This window comes from Phodopus roborovskii, unplaced genomic scaffold, assembly GCF_943737965.1.
Source record: "Phodopus roborovskii unplaced genomic scaffold, PHOROB, whole genome shotgun sequence".
Lineage (NCBI taxonomy): Eukaryota > Metazoa > Chordata > Mammalia > Rodentia > Cricetidae > Phodopus > Phodopus roborovskii.
This window is the reverse complement of record NW_026126433.1, coordinates 42,071,302-42,093,189: the sequence shown is the minus strand read 5'-3', so window position 1 is coordinate 42,093,189 and position 21,888 is coordinate 42,071,302. Positions and strand designations below refer to the sequence as shown.

Genomic DNA, 21,888 nt, shown 5'->3' with positions numbered 1-21,888 from the left:
TTGCTGTGTGTACATCTGTCAGCCAGAAGGCCTACGAGGTAAAATGTACAGAGCTCACACTATACAGACTGGGTAAGAAACACGCTGAAGAGAGCCTCAGAGGGGGCGGGCTCTATCTAGCCTTTTCCACAGAGGCGTGGGTCCTTTACTTCAGGCTGACTCTATCACCTCCAGGGAACACCTCAGCCACACCTCGCCAGGACACAATACTTCTGTGCTAGCTTCTGCCCTCCTCCTCATTCCCCAGTTGCTCTATTATATTCTCCCAGCTTAGGTCCTTGACTGTCTGCCCTCTTAGCTTTCTGTAACACAATAAGCAATCTGTAATGAAGTTTGCAGAGTACTCTTGATGTTTTTGTCTTTGTAATAGTTAACAAATAAATCTAGGTTTTATATATCAAAAAAAAAAAAAAAAAAAAAAAAAAAAGACAGTTGTAAAGAGTACGGTTTTTCCGCCCGCCGCCACTGGTCTTGTCCCACCGCCGCACCAGCCCCAATTAACACACAGAGACTCTGTATTTGATATAATTTTGTTGGCCTGGTTACTTGTTTCTTATCCGCTAGCTCTGTCTTAATTATTAGCCCATTTCTATGTATTTCCACCTGGTCTTACCAGGGAGAGGCGGCTGGCGGTTCTTCCTTCTCCAGACTCTCCATCTTGACTCCTCCTTACTACTTTCTATTTCCTCCTTGTCTCCTAGTCCCGCCTATCTTGCTTTCCTATTGGCCAACAGTGCTTTATTCATTAACCAGTATGAGAAACATATACAAAGTGATATCTCCCATCAGATAGTTGTGAACCACCGTGTGGGTGCTGAGAGAGTTGAATTCAGGTCCTCTGGAAGAGCAATCAGTGGCCTTGACCACCGAGCTGGTGCCACATGGTAATACCCTGTCTCAAAAAATAGATGTAGATAGATAGATAGACAGACAGACAGATGGGGTGGGTATGTGGCACAGGCCTTTAATCCCAGCACTCAGGAGTCAGAGATAGAATGATTTCTGTGAGTTTGAGGTCAGCCAGGGATACACAATGAGACCTTGTCTCAAAACAAAACAAAAATTAGTCATATTGCAATATGACATTGCCTTTATAACTCAAGTCCTATATATTCAGTAGTCCATACCTATTGCCCCCATCTTATACATATTGCCTCATCTGCAGCTTGTCCCAAGCCACCTCTTGGTGGTACCAAAAGATCGTCTTCCTTATATTGTTCCAGTGACATAAGGAGTAATTTAAATACAAAAACAAAAGGGAACATGGAGATGATGGAAATAAACACAACTGACCCTAAAATCTTCCAGAACAGTCAGTCCATAATGCCTCACTTTCCAAATGTGTAATGTAAACAAAGCCACTAAGAAAGAAAGGTAGCTGAGGGCTGGACAGATGGCTCAGCAGTTAAGAGCACTGACTATTCTTCCAGAGGACCTGGGTTAAATTCCCAGCACCTACATGGCGGTTCACAACTGTCTGTAACTCCAGTTCTAGAGGACCTGACAACTTCACACAGACATACATGCAGGCAAAACATCAATGCACATAAAATAAAAATACATAAATTTTAAAAAAAAGAAAGGCAGCTCTTTTGAAGTCTACCATAAAGTCCAGACAGTTTATACTCAGATAACACAATATTGTTCACAAGTATACGTCTGAATAAGGGGAGGGGGGAATGGAAGCTCTGGACCACAGAAGTTAACCCTTGAGCTGAAAAGGTGACTGCCCTGCAACCTGGTGTAACCACTCCTTTCCATCAAACTCTGAGGAGCAGGTGGGGGTCAGGATTTCCTGGCCTGTCTGAGATACACAGTGAAACCAAACAAAGAAGGGTGTGGTGGCTTGGCTCATACCTGTGAGGACTCTTGCTGAGGCAAGAGGTCTGCTGTGAGCTACAGAGTGAGACTTTGAAAAAATATCAACTATAAGACAGGCTGAGTACCTGAAATCTTGCAGTCAACTAAATCCTCACTATATGGACTACCTAGACCCTGGGCCTACAGAGACCATTTGACCACACTCTAGAAAGGAAACCATCTGGGGATCAGAGGCCCACCCTAGGTACAGAGACTGGCAACCTGCTGGAGAAAGTTGACACTGACTGGACAACAAGTGGTGTCTGCAAGTCAGGGAGAAAATGGGATAGAAAAGGAAGAAAACACCCAAGATGGCATAAAGATATGAGAACATAACCCAGACCACAGAGAACTGCAAGCCAATCATTTATCATGGGTGGAATGTATGCTGTAAGGCAAGGGGCAAGTGATAAGTGTGTCCCCTGGATTGTTTTAAATTCCTTCAAGGTGGCAATAAAGATTAATCCTCACAGCTGGTACATGAGAAGAACCAAGAGTCCCCCTGGGGACTATGGATTTACCCCTAAGGATTGTGGACTTCAAAGGGGACTAAAAACCTCCTTATAATGGGAGAGAATGAAAGCCAGAGAAATTTCAACCAATGCCAACCCTGAATGATCCCCAGGCTGGTAAGACACTCTAGGAAAGTACCAATTATGTTAAAGTTCATGATGTGAAGTTGTTCTATAGAAATACATTAATGGTCCTATTATTAGAAAACCCATAATGTAAAGGGGCCATGATTAACTAAGTTCCCTTCAAGTGGTTTTAAAAAGTGTGAATAAGGGTTGGGGGACAAATATGGCAAAATATTAACAACAGTGAACCCAGGTAAAGGAGTTCCAGTCAGTTGTGAGCTACCTGACACCAATGCTGGAAACCTAACTATAGTCCAAGCACTGGAAAAAGATAAACACGGAGGTCCTAGGTTGCTTGTTTACTTTCACAAAACTGTTGAACACTTTTCAGCGTTGTTAAATAATCTTTAAAAACAATACTTGATCTTAAATTAAATAAGTCTTACTTTACTAAAACTCACAGTCCTTTTGTCTCAGCACTGAGAGTTCGGCAGTATGCCAACCGTGCCGGGCTGAAAAGACTTTCAATGGGATTAATCCACCTCCTTGCTGCATGGCAAGCAGGCACTCTGCCACCGCGCTGCATGCCCAGACTTTAAGGACAAGATCTTTTTTTTTTTTTTTTTTTTTTTTGAGTTATACATTTTCCCCCACTCCCCTCCCACCCTACCCCCCACGTTCCCAATTTACTCAGTAGGTCTTGTCTTTTTCTCCTTCCTAGGAGGATCCATGAATGTCTCTCTTAGTCTCCCCTTTGTTACCTAGGTTTCTGGGGTTGTGGCCTGTAGGCTGGTTGTAAGGACAAGAATTTTTTTTTTTTTTTCAACTTTTTTGTTTCGTATTTATACAATGGCGCCAAGAATGGAATCCAATCCCTCATGCTTGCTCTATAATGGGCTCTGCCCATAAGAGGCATACTTTCATTTTAATTTTTTTCCCCTTATGTAACCCTGGATGACCTGGCATTCGCTATGCAGACCATACAGGCCTGAAATTCAATGATTCCCCCTGCCTCTGCCTCTGCCTCTACCTACCAGTGCTGGAATTAAAGCTCACAAAGGACGCCAAAGGCCAAAGTCGAGCTTGGAAATCGGACCAGTCTGAACGCTTTTATACCTGGCTTTCGCTCTGACCCCTGGTGGCAGCCCAGCGCCTAGCGGCAACAGGGACATTCCGGAAACCCAGGGAGCGCACGCGGCCACTCGTCCATATTTACATACCCACAATGCACTGCACAGGGGTAGTTCCTTCATTTGAAAGAGCAATGCACTTTTTTGTTTGTTTGTTTTTTTTTAATTCATCCTAGTTTCTTAATTTGGTAGAAATTTCAAAATGTTTATCTTAGTTGAATGAAGCAGTCACTGTCTGTAGGGGAGAATAGTTACCATTGGTGAACTAGGAGGTACAGTCGGCCGAGAACTGTGCACCTACCAAAACAAAGCATACTCTGGTTTCTCTTCAGATCGTATAAATCTTTCGCCTTTTACTAAAGATTTCCGTGGAGAGGAACAATTCTGAGTCTTAAACTAATTTTTTGAGGCCTTACACTTTTGTAAGGCTAATAATGGTGTTCAAAGGATAGACTTGTGAGCTTATAGTATAGGAGGTAGCTGAAGAAAGTAAATGCTCTCCCAGTTCTTGGTGGGTGGAAGTATGCGATTACTTGGCCGAAATACTTAAGTAATCTGCACCCATGAAATGTTAGTGATATCAACAACATTATTGTACGTTATTGTATGTAAACTAAGGAAAACCAATAAATGTGTATATATATATATATACATACATATATACACATATATTTGTTATTTTGTTAGGATTCTCTTGAACAGGGAGATTATTAAAAGAGTAGAAGCAAGGAGCCTAGTGTTTTGTTGTTGCTGTTATTGTTTTACCAAGCTTACTTTCTACAATATGACTTGAGTAAATCTATTAACTCTTTGTATTATTTGTAAATACTTGTTTCTCTTAAACAAGACAGGCACCTACAGTTCCCAGCAATTTCAAGGAGGTCAACGCAGGTTTGAAACTCAGGTTCCAGATGATGTGGTGCCCCTTTCTGGTTCCCATCAACACCAAAAACATCCATACCAAAGATAAGACGTTAAATGCAAAAAAAAAAAAAAAAAAAAAAAAAAAAAGGGGGGGGGCATTGGTGGTGGCTCACACCTGTAGTCCCAGTACTAGGGAGGCAGAGTCCAATGTCTGTGAGTTCGAGGCCATCCTGGTCTACAGAACAAGTTCCAGGACAGGTTCCAAAACACAGAAATTCTGTCTCAGAAACTCAAAACAGAATTTTTTTTTTCTCTGTGTTCTCTCTGCCAGGTCCTAGTAGAGTCAAAACCCAACACAGCAGGTGCACCAGGCTGCAAGGTTCCGCTGAAGTTTCCACATAAAAGCCATGTCTAAAATTCTTCAAAGTTGGTTGGCTTACTATGGTATGGGGAGTTAGAATGTTGCAAATCCAGAGCCAAATTATCTTTGGTCCCGTTAATAGACCTTCATTGCTCATATTTGTATCTAACCTACCATCTCTCAGCTATGGGGGGGGGGCTTTAGAATATTTGAATTTAGCAAACCAGTAGCCTCTACAAACCCAAAAGCCAAGAGTCTCCTACTGTGCTGTAACCTGCCTGCCTGGGGTTCCCACCAACGTGGTGGTGTTTGAAAGGCGTCTTGATTTACAGATCTCTTTTGTTTCTCGACTTTAAAAATTTCTTGAACTATAAAAACTTCATGAAGCTACTTCCCTGTTAGAACTTGTTATTCAAGGCAACCCAGAGAAGACGGAGCAGCTGCACAGATGGGCAAAGTCAGAAATCTGAGCAGCGTCAAAGCCTAGGAACCTGGACTGGGCGTGGCAACAGAGCCTGGGCTAGTCCGCAAGTAGGAACGAAGCCACCTGCTGTAATAGGGACGGACTCGTTAAATGGTGCTGCCCAGACAAACTCAAAACCTCAATGACTTAATGCAACCGTGCTTTAGTGCCTGCTAGTTCAAAGTCACTGCAGGTCTGCCTGATTCTACAGGGCAACTGTCTCCCAAGGAGCAGCCCGGGAATTTCATTCTGAGGGCTTCAGAGCTGCAGAAGGGGGTAGATCTGCAGGCCTTACAGATCTGCAAGCTCCTGCAGACTACTCATTCCTTCCACATGGAAATGAAATAGGCCATTTTGCTCCAAGCCTATTATTCAAAACTAGTCAAATGTCAAGTGCCACCTCACCCTGCCCCCACTCCTCTTGCAATTAGGTTTTACCTAATGTGGGAGTAGAATTCAAAGATGTCACCCACAATCTGTTCCCTCCTTCTATGTACTCCTCTCATCAAGAAGTGGGTGTAGCTAAGCATGGTGTCCCTCACCTTTAATCCCAGCACTCTGGACGCAAAGGCAGGCAGATCTCTAGCCTGGTCTATATATTGAGTCCAAAAACAGACAAAAATTGAGGTTCTAATCCCAATGGCTCACAGCCACCTGTAAATCCAGTTCCAGGTGATCCTATGCCCTCATCTGACTTCCAAGAACTCCTGAACACATATGATACACATACATATACATACACGTAACATAAATACACAGATTTTTTTTAATATATGGTAAACTGAAATGAGAAGCCATTACTGTGGATTGAGTTCTTTGTGGGACCCAAACGAGATAAGACCAAACCAAATAGATTAATCTAACAGACTGAAAAGTTAAAGAAGCAGTTGGAGCCCAAACACAGCTAAAAGATTCTACAAACAAGAGAGTCCAGTCTCCCAAGTCACCACAGGGAGGAAGTACATTCTGCTTTAATCCTTAGAGGAAAAAAAAAAAAAAAAACTATAGCCTCCTGTTACCAGGCAAATCTCCCCACCCCATAGTACTCTGATCCCTCAACCCTCTCTCAAAACCCAGATGTGCCCCTGTCCAACAGGAGCTGCCATTCTGCTCTGCAGAATGAAGACTTCCACCATTCATGAGGTCCTAACAAAAACCAATTAGAGGCTTGTCTGTCCCTCCTGGGATGGGTAGGGGAGTGAGAAGTTAGTTACAGATGCAATTGGCCCTGGATAGCCTAGAGCCATGCTCCTGCTAAGTGCACATGCCTCAACCACAGAACCACACTCCCAGTCCTGGAAACTGCTCTTAGAAGCTCTTAGTAAAGGAAATCACATCAAGACAGAAATTTCCATTTGCAAGAGTGTCACCAGAGAAGCACTGAGTTAAATCTGCAAAACAAATATTACTGTTACTCACTTGCTTTTCCTGGCTCTCTCAAAGACGGTATTTTAAAAACCTGAACTCTACGCCTCCTGTGTGAAACTTACTCATTTTTCTGGCTGTTTGCCATGTATACATCAAGCATGAAATACAACTCCCTCTCCACCCATGGTTTTTTGTCTTTTACGGCTTTGGTTACCTCTGTTAAACTGCAATCCAAAAATATGAAATAAGAAACTTCTAGAAACCTAAAAGGAAATATGTTTCAAATCTCATGCAGGTCCAAGTAACATGAAGAGCCTCACACCGCTACCCTACTGGTCTGCTCCAAGCCCTGAAGCATTAAGATTGTCAGAGCATCTGTGGTGTTAACATGAAGAAACAACAATGTATAGACATGTGTAGAATCCAATATTACTGTTGCCCAAAGCACATGCATCTGTTCACCCAGAAAGCCAATACTCAGCAGGCAAGAGCTACCAGGTAGGAAATCAGGTTTATTCAAGGACCGACACACAGAGATGATGGAGGAGGCTAACATCCTCCCAAAAAAGACTGTCTCAAGAAAGCCAGGTATAGGGAAGGGATTCTTATATAGGGAAGGAAAGGAGGTATGTGGGGCATGGGCAAAAGACCTTAGGCTAAGTAGTATCTTCAGTCAGGTTGCGGTGGCCATGCATGTGTTTAATCCCAGCACTCAGAAGCAGAAGTAGATGAGTTGAAGACTAGCCTGTTCTACAGAGTGAGTTCCAGGACAGCCAGGGCTACACAGAGAAACCTTATCTAGAAAAACAAAAACAAAGTATCTTCAGGCTTCTAAGGTATCAGTTTTTATTTTATTTTATTCCATTTTTTTCTTTCTATATGGAACATCATAATTAACCTCAACTTCCTAGAACCTTTTCTTGTCCTATAATTCTTTCTTTTCTTAGATTGATTTATCCATGCGGATGTTTTGCCTGCGTGCATATATGTGCACCATGGAGGCCAGAAGAAGTCAGATCCTCTGGAGCTGGAGTTACAGTCGTGAGCTGTGGTGTGGGTGCTGGAAATCAAACCCTGGTCCTTTGGGAAAGCAGCCAGTGTGCATAACCACTGAGGCATGCCTGCACCCCTCTAAGTCAAAGCTTCTCCCGACATTCTTTAATGTCCATGTAGGGCACCTGCAGCCTTGGGCTCATTACACAGCTGCTGGATGCACACAGAAAGCTTGTGTTCTAATGATGCTTCAGGCTGATATGGGGCTCCACTGTTCCCAGAAACTTTTGAGACCTACACTGATCCCAGCCCAGAATTACCTACACAACCTTGTATATAATGTCATTAGAGAGTTTGCTGGTCATAGGTGTTCAAGCTTTAATAACCAGAAAAGAGCTTCTTAAAAAAAAAAAAAAAAAAAAGGAAGGAAGTTTATCTCTGTAGCCCAGACTAGCCCCAGAACCCAGTCTAGCTTCCCACTCATCTTTCTGCTCCACCTTTTGAGTTTTGAGGGTTGGGGTTATCAGCAGGCACTGCCATACTGGGTCTTTGTTCTCTTATTTAATAAGTGTATACCCCAGAATCATAAATAGTTTCATGTTTCCACACGTTCTCCATAATTATCATTCAATGACTGGGTAAAAGTCCATCGGTCTACGTGCTCTAGTTTAACAATCAGCTTATTGTGGAGAACTTGGTCTCCCTCCAGCTTGTTACATTTACCAATCACGCTACAATGAATGTCTTTCACCTGTATGTGTGTGTGTGTGCGCTCTTTTGCTTTGTTTAATTGTTTCCCAAGGGCTTATCCCCATGAGAGCCATCACTGGACTTCAGGGTGTGAACAATTTTATGGCCACTGAAACACAATGCTCTAATGGGTCTCAGGAAGGTTGTGACTACCAAGCCCACTCATCCACAGAGTGGATCCCAAAAGCTTACCAAAGTATTGCTGGCTGGGTTTTTGCTTGAGTTGGGAAGGGTGGGGTTAGTGGTGTTGTTTTGCTGAACATTAACACAGGAAAAAATAAATCCTCAATTTAAATGCTACTTGTGATTGCCTGCTTTCTTTCTGCATTTACTAAAGATAAGCAGGGACTCTGGTACACCTAGAATAGGGTGATTCCAAAAGATGAACTACCACATAGACTTCAACTGCTTCAGACCAATCTTGCCTAGTAAGAACTTAAAAGGGCAGATTTTAGCAAGAAAAAAAAAAATAATCTGCACACCATGGTCCATGCCTGTAATTCAAGTACTCAGGAGGTGGAGCCAGGAATATCAGGGGTTCAAAGCCAGCTAATACTGAGTTTGAGACCAACTTGGGACATAAGAAACCCTGTTTCAAAAATAAAATATAAACAATTTTATTTAAAATGTATTTATTTAAAATTTTTTTTCTTGCTTTGTTTTTTCCCAGACAGGATATCTCCTTAGCTCTGCCTATCCTGTAACTCACTCTGTAGACCAGGCCCGACTCGAACTTACAAAGATCCACCTGCCTCTGCCTCCCAAGTGCTAGGATTAAAGGTGTATGCCACCATTGCCCGGCATAAATAATTTTAAAACAACCATTCAGTTATGAAGAATAGTATGGACACAGACACACCTATGAAGGTACTTTATAATTAATTAAATATTTCCATTTTTTATTTATTATTATTTTATGTATTCCAATGTTTTTGCCTACAAGTATGTAGAGACTGTGTACGTGAGATGCCTACAAAGCCCAGAAGAGGGCAGCAGATCCCCGGGAACTGCAGTAAGAGAAGGAGCCAGCCTGTGGGCCTTGGAAACTGGACTTGGATCTTCTGTGAGAAGGGCTCTTACTAAGCCATCTCTATAGCCCCTGAACCAGGTGATTTAAATAGCAGATATGTAGAGGCTGGTGGAGTGACTCGGTGGGTAAAGCTCAGAAGCCTGACTACACCTGTTCAATCGCCCAGAGCCCACGTAGAGGTAGGAAGAGAACCTACTCCACAAAAGTTGTCCTCGGATGTGTATGGGTGCATGCACAAACATAACACACACACAAATATCTTTTAAAAGAAAGTTCAAGGCTGATATCTGTAACAGAAAATTCAAGGTCTGACCCACTTGAGATCCCTTCCTCAAAATGAAAACAAGCCCAACACTCTGGAGGCTGAGATCTCTGTGAGTTCAAAGCTATCCTGACCTACATAACGAGTCCAGGCCAGTCAGAGTTGCATGGAGGACCATGTATCAAAAAAGAAGGAGAGGTAGCACAAGATATCAAGAAAAGAAATTCCTCTTTACAACAGCTTCCAAAAGTACGTTCCCCAATCTCAACACCATTTTTAAAAACTGCCTCGGCAGGCACGCGTGTGCGCGTGCATGTCGCATCACTGCACAACCTTGTGGAGCCAGCTCTCTCCTTCCTGCATGTAGGTTCTGAGGATGAAACTAGGTGGCCAGGACCCCCTGAGCCATCCCGCCAGTCCTACGTAATGCTTTTCATGATCTCCTTTCTGTTTTCTCCCCTCATCCCATCCACAATTAGCCAGCACCCCGCCTAGCCGGCAGGGCTGCCTCCACCCTCCCATGCCCCGCCCCGCCCAGCAACACACACTCCAGGGCCCTGCCTGGCCTGGATTGAGTAAACTTCCCTGTGAGAAGTGCCTTTCCGGTTCAGGTCTTTCTCCGGTTCTGCATCTCAGAACCGGTCTGGCGGGGATCTACTCTCAGGCGGTGGAATGAAGTCGTCAGAAATGCTGGTGGGGCTGGCAAAGACTGGAAGAATAACAGTTCCGCCCTTACACACGTACACACACGCAACACATGCACACAAGCAAGCACACAGAGGCTCACACAGTACCCCCAACGCATCCCTGCATGGCTCTTCCAGCTCAGCCTCAAGTCTCCCTGCTTCGTATTCTACCGGAGCTGACAGGTGGAACCGGGACTCGAGCGTTTTTTCACATACATGTGAGTCGTGCACACATTTGAATCTGCACGTGAAAAAAAATCCTCAAGAGCTGCCCCCTGTACTATATTCAAATCAATGCAGGGCTCGGCTGGACCCTAAAATGTTGGTGTTCGTTAACCATTCAAAGGCAATTAATTCTCCACATGTCTATTGGGCCATGATGGAGTCAAATTAGGGGAGGTCACAGGAAGCATTGTGAGAAGTAAAAGGCTTTGGAAACTCTGGAATTCACTTTCAGAGAAGTCACATCTGGATGCTTCCTCTGGGACAGCTTGTTGCTGCTGCCCCTGCATATCTTATGAGGTCCAAAAGACATAGCTCCCAGGGAGACGAGTGATCAAAATTTGCTGTTGAAAAAAATTTGTATTTTAGCTCAAGGTCTACATCCTTTAGGTAGAGAGTACTAGGCAGGAAGAGAAGAATAAAAAGTCAGTAGCCAGCTGGGACAGAATGGAAATCTGTCAGCTTCACCTCCTACAAATGGCATGAACCAGCACTGATGATATCCTTCCTGAGATAGACAGCAAGCAATTGCTACCCTGTCTGTGACCCCTATTGAGATGTACAAATACTAATGGGCGATGCCTTTTGACATGAATAGCATGGTTAATAGCCAGTAACCCCTTTGGTCATGGCCGGTTATACCCTTTGATGGAGAGCTGGAGATTCCTAGGACAAACAAGCTGTAGACACTCACTGATGAAAAATCCCATGTCCCAACCTAAGACAGCAGCCTGACACCAGAAAGTCTTGCACATCTGTCATTCTGGCACTTAGAAGGAGGGAGGCAGGAAGGTCAGGAGTTCAAGACTCTCCTAAGCTCTATGTCTCAAGTTTGAGCCCAGTCTAGGCTACATAAAACATTGTTTGGAGAAGGAAAGGGAGAACTGTTTTACAACCTTCAGAAGACCAGTCTTGAAGCCAGAAAAGGGTCAGTCTCAACTTTGTGGTTTTACCCCCCCCCCAAACCATCCTGTCTTGCCCATCCCCACCATACACACACACACACACTCAGAGTCAAGCTGGATGGTGGTGGTGCCCGCCTTTAATCCCAGCACTCAGGAGGCAAAGGCAGGTGGATCTCTGAGTTTGAGGACAGCCTTGTTTACAGAGCGAGTTCTAAGACAGCCAGGGTTACACAGAGAAGCCCCGGGGGGGGGGGGTGGAGCCTTCAGTACTATTCACTAGTACTATGCAGCTGCTAGTCTAAAGCATTTATGGCAGAAACTAGGGTGTGGTGTTAGGAGGGGGATGTGCTGGTCAGGTGACCCAGTGCCAGAGTCAACCATAGCCTTTACGCAACAGCACTCATTTAGGAGATAACCCATCAACAAAACCCAGCTCTCTTCCTTCATTCTTGGCCTCCAGCAAGAACATTCTGGAAACTTCTTTGGGGTCCCTGATCTAACTGACCATTTTCTACCTCCTCTTCTCATCAGTGGCCTGAGGATCACTGCCTCAAAAAGAAAAGACAAAACAAAGCCCAGCATGATAATGCATGACTATAATCTCAGCACTCAGGAGGCAAAGGCAAGTGGATCTCTGTGAGTTCAAGGCCAGCCTGGTCTATAAAGTGAGTTCCAGGATAGCCAAGGACTGTTATACAGTCTTGAAAAGAAACAAACATGAGCTGGACAGATGGCTCAGTGGTTAAGAGCACTGGCTGTTCTTTCAGAGGTCCTCAGTTCAATTCCAGGCACCTATATGTCTTATAACCATCTGTAATGGGATCTGGTGCCCTCTTCTGGCACAAAGGCATATGTGCAATAAATAAACAAACAATAGCAATAAACGTTCTTAACTGCTGAGCCAGCTTTCCAGCTCCTCATCTGATATTTAAAGTTTGCTTCATTTTTAAACCATATAAATTGCTTCCTTTGAGCAGTGTAAGTCAGAAAGGCACTGGGAAGATTTTCTCTTGAAAACCCACACATACTTGGGTGTGCACTGTCCTTTTCCTGTGTGATTCTCTTTAAACACCCACACTTCGATCTGAAGTGTGTACTAGCTCTTATCTCTACTTCATAAACTCCATGACTCTCTACTTCACTCTGGCCTGCCCTGGCGCTCTCGTCTGCAGTGTAGCCAGGGATCCGCCTTGACCTGAGTTAGGTCCCAAAGCGGTAAACTCCTCAGGCTACTGACATCAGTGCTAGGCTACATCTTCCCACCACAACTGGCATATTTCCTTAAGTATTTCCCAAGCAGGCTGTTTCACACTGAGCCTCCTCCCAAGCCCTGTTTCCCTGGATCTGGGTGGCCAGCAACTTGTATGGATGCTTCCCAGAAGGCTTGGAGAATCAGCTAAGTTAGTATCATATGTGCAAAGCCCTGGATTTGATCCCCAGCCCCACACAAAACCAGAAGTGGTTTGAAGTATGTCTACAGTCCCACTTGAGAGGTGGAGACGGGGGATCAGATGTTCTGGGTCATCCTCTGCCACATAGTGAATTTGAGATGGGTGTGGGCTGGTGAGACTCTTTCTCAGAACAACACACACAAGAGAAAGGGAGGAAGGGAGAAAAGAAAAGAAAAATCTTGCCAGGCAGTGGTATCTCACATCTTTAATCCCAGCACTTAAGTGGCAAAGGCAGGCAGATCTCAATGAGTTTGAGGCCAGCCTGGTCTACAAAGCAGGTTCCCGGATAGCCAGAAAAATTCTGTCAAGGAAGGAAAGGAAAAGAAAAGAAAATTCTTCCCAAGGCATCTAAATTCCATGCATATCTTCAGCTGTTGCAGTGCAAGTTACTCACTTGTTCTAAGTTACTAAGGTAAAACTGCTTTACTCCCATGAAATGCCATGTGATAAAGTCTCCTTGCAAAGAGACCTCAATATGTGAAGTGCTTGGGGACCCGAGATCAACCCCCAACATTCAGGTAAAAACTGGGCATTAGGTGTGCTTATAATCCCAGCATTGGAGAAGAGATGTGTGAGTGAGTCCCTAGGTCGCTGGCCATCCAGACTGAGCTAATCTGTGCATGCCAGGTCCCAGTGAGAGACCCTGTCTCAAAAAACAATGTGAACAGTTCCTGAGGAACACCACCAGAGGTTAACCTTCACAGACACACACCCACCAAAGACTTGATGACAAAGAATCTTGCTTGGCTTCTGGCGAGTTAAGGCATGTCCCTGGGCTGGCCCTAAATGATGGCTTTAAAAGCCTCCCTGAAAATCCTCAACGCTGCCAGGAAACTTGACTGTTCATTCTAGTCAAAGCCTGTTAATAAAGACAGGTTCCAGATAGATCCCCAAGCAATTACTTGAGAAATGGGGATATGGCTCAACATATCCGGTTTTCCAGGACTCTGGATCTCCAACAGATTCATACATAAACACACACACTCCAACTTTCTCTTTCTCTGCTCCTCTCTCCTCCCCCATTAAAATCTAATACTGCAAGCTGTCTTCTCCAGAACCTGCACACTGTCTCAGGCTTCGATTAAAGCATATCCCAGCGCTACTGCTGGCCTTGAACCAATTTGACCTTCTTAAAATGGGGACCCTTAAAACAAAGGATCTGAAGCTACTTCTCCAGATTTCTACAACAGTCTCATGCTGAGAGCAAAAACTGCCCCCAAAACTCCTGATGCTTGGGAACCAGGAGTATGCAACAGAGCCCACCCCCCAAAACCTTCCCCTCACTTTCACTCTGGGAGGGGTTGGGGGAGGCAGCACAGCTCCATCCTTTTGTGAGCATTATCTAACTTTGTCCTATCCCTCCTATAAATTGTAACTATTGTGGGTGTGAGAAATGTTCTGTTTTGTTTTCCCTATCAAAGAGTTAGGTTACCAATGACTAATTTTTTTGTTTGTTTTTTTGTTTCTCTGTATTGCTTTGGAGCCTGTCCTGGAACTCACTCTGTAGACCAGGCGGTCTACACAGATCTACCTGCCTCTGCCTCCCAAGTGCTGGGATTTAAAGGCATGGGCCACCAACACCCAGCTGGCTAATGGTTTTTTTTGAGGGTTTTTTTTTTTTTTTTTTTTTTTTGTCTTGTTTTGCTTTGTTTTTGAGATAGAGTCTCACTATGTAACTCTGGCTGTTCAGAAACTCGCTATATAGACCAAGCTGGCCTCAAAATGACAAATAACTGCCTGTCCCTGCCTTCTGAGCGCTGGGATTACAGATAGGTGCCACATCTGACAATGCAAATCTTTTCATTCCCCATATATACAATTTCCCTATGCATATAAGTCTGTGTACCACGGGCTTGCAGTGCCTAACAAAGACACATCAGATACCCTGATACTAGAATTACAGACAGTTGCGAGCCAGGACCCCTGGAAGAGCTGTCCATCCCTATCCAGGCATTCTTAAGAAAGTTTTTTTTTCCCCGTATTTTACATATCGATACCAGTTCCCTTTTCCTCCCTCCTTCCCTCTCTCCCTCCCCGCCATGCCCCCTGACCACTCTCCCATCCCATCCCCACTCCCTCCCACTCCACAGGGAGGGTGATGCCTTCCAGGAGGGATCAACAAAATCTGTCAAGTCATTTGGAGTAAAGCCTAGGCCCTTCCTCCTGCCTCTAGGCTAAGGGAGTATCCCTCCATGGGGAATGTGCTCCCAAAGTCCTTTCATGCACCAGGGATACATCCTGGTTCCACTGTCAGAGGCCCCTTAGATTGCCCAGGCCTTCTAACTGAGACCCATATGCAGGGGGTCTGAGTCAGTCCCATGCTGGTTTCCCAGCTTTCAGTTTGGGAGCCCATTAGTTCCTCCTTGTTCAGGTCAGCTGTCACTGTGGGTTTCTGTAACCTGGTCTTGTCCTCCCTCTCTGCATCTGGATTCCAGTTCAGCTCAGTGTTTAGCTGTGGGTGTTTGCTTCTGTTTCCATCATCTACTAGATGAGGACTCTATGATGGTGGATAAGTTAGCCATCAGAAGCATCTCAGTAGGACTAAGGCCTCAGGCCACACCACTTCTCCAAGTGGGAAAAGTCACTAACAGTCAGGCACTATCAGCTAACTTTCGCTTTTTTGAGAAAGGACATCGTGTGACTTAGGCTGGCCCCAAATTTGTGTAGAGAATGAGACTGTAGAGACTCTCTTGCCTCAGCCTCCCTAGCTCTTGTTTGCAGGCAGGCACCACCACACCCAGTCCTGGATTGACTCGACTATGAAGGGAGGGGACAATGTTATGACTCTTTTATCTGAAAACTTCCAGCTAGAAGTAATCTTATGATCTTTTGGATAATTTAGAATGCCCTGTCTCTGTCCAGGGCCATAGTTAGAACTCAGCTCCCCTTAGAGTTTCAGTTACTGAATTTTGAGGAAGGATGCATCTTAAATTGCTTTCAACCATGCTAATAGCTTAGTAGCAAACCGCAAATGAATCAGTTTTTCCATTTTATACGTCTCCTCTTAATCCTGTGATATGGAATCCATATCAAGTGATGGAATCCAGTCAAGGTTCCATGGTTCATCAGGACCCATAATGCTCCGGAACCAGCCTCTCTCTCAAGTGCCTATGATGCACTCAGTGAGTGGAGCCCGTCTCTGTCTCTGATCAGGTTCCCATCTTGCTCACAGTGAATGGAGTGGGCAGACAGCTAAAAGATAGCAAGGGTAAGTATTTGCCACTAAAGAAAAGCAATTTGAATTGGACAGTAAGACCTCTGCAACCCTCGCTCATGCCAACCAAAAGAGACTGGTAGTGCTCTATGATTCTAAGTCTTCAAGCAAGCTTTGGGGTGCATTGCTGAGAGGTGCCGACAGAAAGATTGCCGGTGTTCCTGTTGGAAAGTTCTTGGAGGACTCTTGGAGTGCCAGCCAACAGCCCTATATGGCAGAGCAAGTCTGTGGGTCACTGATGGAAGGAGCAGTGGCAAAGGTCTCGTATTTTCAGCAGGTCTTGGAGCCTCTGTTGGTTAAGGCAGGAATGAGTCACTCTGCTTGTGGTCAGTTGGGTCCTAGAGGCTGGCTCTCTCAGGACAGGATGTCCCAGGAGTTTATCTCTGAGGAGTCTCCAAGGAACAGCTTGGTGGGGCCAGCCCCCCCCCTTTTTTTTTTTTTACAGTTGTTGTATTTCATTCATTGTGATTTATTAAACCAATATTCTGTGCCTCGGACATTTTAGAATAGTTTCTAGCATGCACAATCATGCTGCAATCAAATACTTTTGTGAATACGTATATTCATACTGTTAGAGATATATCTTCAGGGTAAATGGCATGAGCTACCAGGTCACAGGCTGAATGCATATGTAGATTTGCTAAGATATTGCCAAACTGTTCTCTACCAGAGTTATACATTTTTGTGTTCCTTCCAAATCTCTATGGAGCACTTGTTTTTCATAGCCGCGCCAACTGAGTCTGCTGTCAAGCTCCTGGGTCCCTGCCAATCAGATAGGCCAGGCTATTTTTAATTCTTCATGCAAATTTAGCCGCAGCAAATCCTGCAGGTAACTAACATCAATTTGGAAGTGCCAAGCCAGGGCGGGCTGGCACCACCTGGTGGCAATATATTCATTGCAGTAAAGCGCTCCTTTTCACAAGCTATTGTGCCTTTGCACTTAAGTACTTCATTTCTTACCCCTTTTTCCCTAAACAAAAGAGAAATAAATGATCCCCGCAGTAAAGCATAACTTTCCCCTAGTGTTGTAGCATGTGCTGCATCCCAAATATGAAGAAATTGCAAAAAACAATGAAGTGTCATTGGCATAAAAGTCCTATGTGGGGTGGGGATGTGACTCAGTTCCTTCCTAGCTTAGTAGCCCTCGCTTGGGTACCCAGCACTGCATCGTGCATCTGGTGTAGTGCCACATTCCTGCAATCCCAGCACTCAGAAAGTGGTGTAAGAAGAGCAGGTAGAAGCAAGCCTTCTAGAGAGTTGGAAGCTAGCCTGGGATACACAAGACCCTATCCAAACAAGCATAGGAAAAGTAACATCAGAAATACTTTTATTCCAATGACTACAGAAATACAAACTGAAATAGTATAAGCGTCCATACAATGCTCTAATTGGAAGGGAGGAACCAGGGGAAAGAAGGGATGGGATTATTGCAAAAGATTCAGACCTCGGACAGAAACTAACAGTACTTTATAGGTTATTGGAGTGGTCTGTGGTCTGGAAGTTTTTGTTAGTCATGAGGATGGTATTTTTGATAGTTAGCTGGGTGTGGTGGTGCATACCAGCTATCCCAGAAGTCCCAGACAAGTGAAAGATACTGGCTCAGAAAACCAAACCAAAACAAAAATTCTACTTATGAAGAACACCTTTAATCCCAGCACTAGGGAGGCAGGGGCAGGCAGATATCCATGAGTTCCATCCAGGGCAGTCAAAAGTACACAGTAAGACCCTGTCTCAAAAATAAACAATAAAAATAAGCAAAACCTCTATTTATGGTTTAATTTGACTTTCCCATTTTAAGATACAGATCCTTGCAAATACCATGGAGACATCCTGTACTTGGGTTTTTTCCTCTTGAGATAAGGAACCAAGTACATTCCACACATTGTTGGCAAGGAAGGAAAGACATATTTGCTGACTAACAGGCTGTGGATTAAGGCAGGTGAACCAGAGCCTCCTTGACGGTCCTCATTTCTACACTAAGGTCCTTATTTCCACTTCATGGGGCTCATCAAACAAGAAAAGCTCTTGCCAGGTGTGGTGGTCCACACCAGCAATCCCCATCAGGCTACACAGCAAGACAGCAAGTCTCTTTTTTTTCTGTTCTGTTTTTGTTTTTCAAGACAGGGTTTCTCCTTATAACAGTCCTGGCTGTCCTGGAACTTGCTCTGTAGTCCAGGCTGGCCTCAAACTCAGAGATCTGCCTGCCTCTGCCTCCTGGGTAACAGGTCTTAGATTTTCAAATCTAGAATGACAACACTTTAGTTCATAAAAACAAAAAAGTATTCCACAGGGCTGAGCAAAAAAGTTGGTACCAATATTTGTACCCAAACTGGGTCCCTTTTTCATCTTGGGAGTATGCCAATTAAACGGTGGAGGTTTTTATTGACAAAGAACAGAAGGGATCAACTCAAAATTCAAGTCCTTAACCTTTAGTGATTAGGAAAATTTGATAAGTTTAGATTAAAAAAAAAAAAAAAAGATTTGCCAGGTGGTGGTACACACAGTTAATCCCAGCACTTTGGGTGGCAGAGGTGGGTGGGTTTCTGGGAGTTCCAGATCAGTCTGGTCTACAGAGCAACAGGGCTACAAAGACAGCCAGGGCTACACAGAGAAATCCTATCTTGAAAAACAAACAAATATTTTTTTTGAATGAGTATTTTGAACCATCTAACTTCTTTTGTTTTGTGTAGGTAGAGAGAAGTATACTCCTGTGTAAGGGATGTGCATACGTTTTGGGATATGCATACATGTGGTAGATGCTGGTCCCCGTGTTCACCCCATAGGCTGTGGGAGGATGCTGGGCATTTTCCTCTGTCAAACTCCATTTTATTCCCTCCAGACAGGGTCTCTCATCAAAAGCAAATTAGGCTGGCCATCAGTCCCCAGTAATCTCTGTGGTCCACCAAAGAGTTATAGACATCTAGCTTTTCGTGTGGGTGCTCAGGATTCAAACTTAGATCCTTGTGTTTGCTCAGTAAGCAGCCTTAACCCACCCCAACCAGGGGGCATGGTTGTCAGGAAGTGTTTTGTTTTTTTGAGACAGGGTTTTTCTATGTAGCTTTGGAACCTGTCCTGGAACTCGACCTGTAGACCAGGTTGGCCTCGAACTCACAGAGACCCAACTGTCTCTACCTAGGGATCAGGAAGATCAGGATGTAAACTCAGTTACTGTTCCAGTACCTTTCTGCATGCTGCCAGGCTGCTCCCTGCCATGCTGATAATGAACTAAGTCTCTGAAATTGTAAGCAAGCCCCCAATGAAAAGCTTTCTTTCGTAAGTCGGTTCCCTGGAGCTCATTGGCCAGCCAGTCTAGACAAATTGGTGAGCTCTAGGTTCAGTGAGAGAGGTGGAGAGCTATTGAGGAAGACATCTAACACTGATTTCCACATGCATGTGCACACTGCATGAACATACATCACACAAAAGCAGAACCAGAAGACACCTTGTTCAGGATTTTTGCTTTGGCTACCTTTTCAGGTGAATGAAAAACATACAACTCTCACCGGTGAATGATTAATGACCAAAGGACCACCGTGGAAAACACTGATAGGGCGAATAGACCATTATGCCAACCTTTATTTGCTATGGAACAATCTTTTACTACCGGTTATGAGTATGTATCATTCTCATTGATTAATAAAAAGCTGGAAGCCCGTGAGCTGGGCAAAAAGTTAGGCAGGAAAGCTAAACTAAGAATGATGGAAAGAAAGAGGGTGGAATGAGAGACACCAGTGAGCCACCCAGGGCAGGTAAAACCACAAGCCATGTGGCAGTACACAGATTAATAGAAATGGGTTAATTTACATGTAAGAGCTAGTTGGTAACAAGCCTGAGCTATCGATTGAGCATTTATAACTAATATAAACCTCTGTGTGGTAATATGGGAAATGGCTGCCAGGTATTTGGGAACAGGCAGTTGGGACAGGAAATAACCAATTACATTTCTTAGGCAGGCTTTACTTTTATTATTATCGACATGGTCTCACTTAGCCTGGACTGTTCTCAACTCATTGCAGCTGAAAAAGATCTTGAATTCCTAATCCTCCTGCCTCTGTACAAGGATGGGCCACAACTGGCTGCTGGCTTTTGTTCTTAAGGTATTAGGAATTGAACCCAAGACCTGGAGTTTGTCAGGCAAGTACTCTTCCAGCTGAGCTATATCCCCAGCCCATTATTTTCTCCTTAAAGTCTCCTTCTAGCTACATGTCTCCATCCAGAGTTGGGGATACAAAGGGATGTGACAAGTTCCTTGGCTTTTCTGTGCCCGTGAAATGGGTTAGTAATAACACCTAGTAATTCATGTTTGAAAAAAGGTTCTACTAGCCATGGTGGTGAATGCCTGTAGTCCCATTATCCTATTATTCAAAAGGTAAGAGGTCAGGGAAGTGGGAAGTTCCATGCTTTGTCTCTTTGTTTGGGCTATATAGAGGGAGAACGTGTGTGTGTGTGTGTGTGTGCGTGCACACACACACACACACACACACACACACACACACACACGTGCTGGAAAGATGGCTTAGAAGAGAACCAGCTGTCTTGCCGAGGACCAGGTCTAATTCCCATAATGCACCTCACAACTGTATGTAACTTCTGTTCCAGAGGATCTGACACCCTACCCTGTTCTGGCTTTCACTGGCACCAGGCACACATGCACAGACATATGCAAAGCTCTTATCTACATAAATTAAGAAAATCAATTCCTGTCTCGAAAAAGAAAATTTCCATTTCATACTGGAGTTTCATACCCAAAGCCAGAGAAGGGATAATAAATATACTGGAGCTTAAGAATTTAAAAAGCTTCTTATAGATTACTGTGCTGGCTACATTTATGTCAACTTGACACAAACTAGAGCCATCTGAGAGGCGGAACCCTCAATTGAGAAAATGCCTCCATGAGATCATGCTGTGGGTTAACCTGTAGAGCATTTTCTTAACTAGTGATTTATGGGGTAGGGTCTAGCCTATTGTGGGCTGATGATCCTGGGTTCTATAAGAAAGCAGGAACTCAGTAAAAGAAAGAGAACTCGGGGCTGGGGCTTATTGGTTGAGAGCACTGGATGTCTTCCACAGGTCCTGAGTTCAATTCCCAGCAACCAGAAGGTGGCTCACAACCATCTATAATGAGATCTGACGCCCTCTTCAGGCCTGCAGGGACATATACAGGCAGAGTACTACAGAATACATAAATAAATCTTGAAAAAAAAAAAAAGGAAAAGGACTCAACCAGGAGCCACATAGGGACTCCAGCCCAGGGCCAGGATACAGCAACAGCTCTGCTCCATGACATGTGGCTAGCGGGCGACAACAGGCTTCTCCTCAATCCTGACTCCTGCAGCAGGTGTAATGCCTGACCCAACCCCTCACCAGCTGTAACACAATATTGTGCACATCAAAGCACACATTGGCAAAAAAAAAAAAAAAAAAAAAAAAAAAAAAAGGGGGGACTGGGCGGGGATGGCACATGCCTTTAATCCCAGCACTCCATGAGTTTGAGTGCAGGCAAGTTCCAGGACAGGCTCCAAAAGCTACACAGAGAAACCTTGTGTCAAAAACAAATCCAACAAATAAAACAAAACAAAAAGGGACAGGCTGGAAGGATAGCTCAGATGTCTAAGGCTAGGCTCACAACCAAAAATAAAAAAAAAAAAATTAAATTAAATTAAAAGGGGGGGACGACAACAAATGTATCCTTGACATTCTATTATTTCATTCCAGAGTGAGTACCTATCTCATGGAAACATCCAAGGGATT

At 44.2% G+C, this 21,888-nt stretch overlaps 1 non-coding gene across 1 annotated transcript; it reads left to right on the top strand.

The window, feature by feature from the left end:
* Positions 1 to 3,880: 3,880 nt before the first annotated feature.
* On the top strand, positions 3,881 to 3,998 carry LOC127223761 (U5 spliceosomal RNA). The gene has a single exon (XR_007834646.1). It is a non-coding gene; the product is annotated as a U5 spliceosomal RNA (small nuclear RNA).
* The last annotated feature ends 17,890 nt before the right edge of the window (positions 3,999 to 21,888 follow it).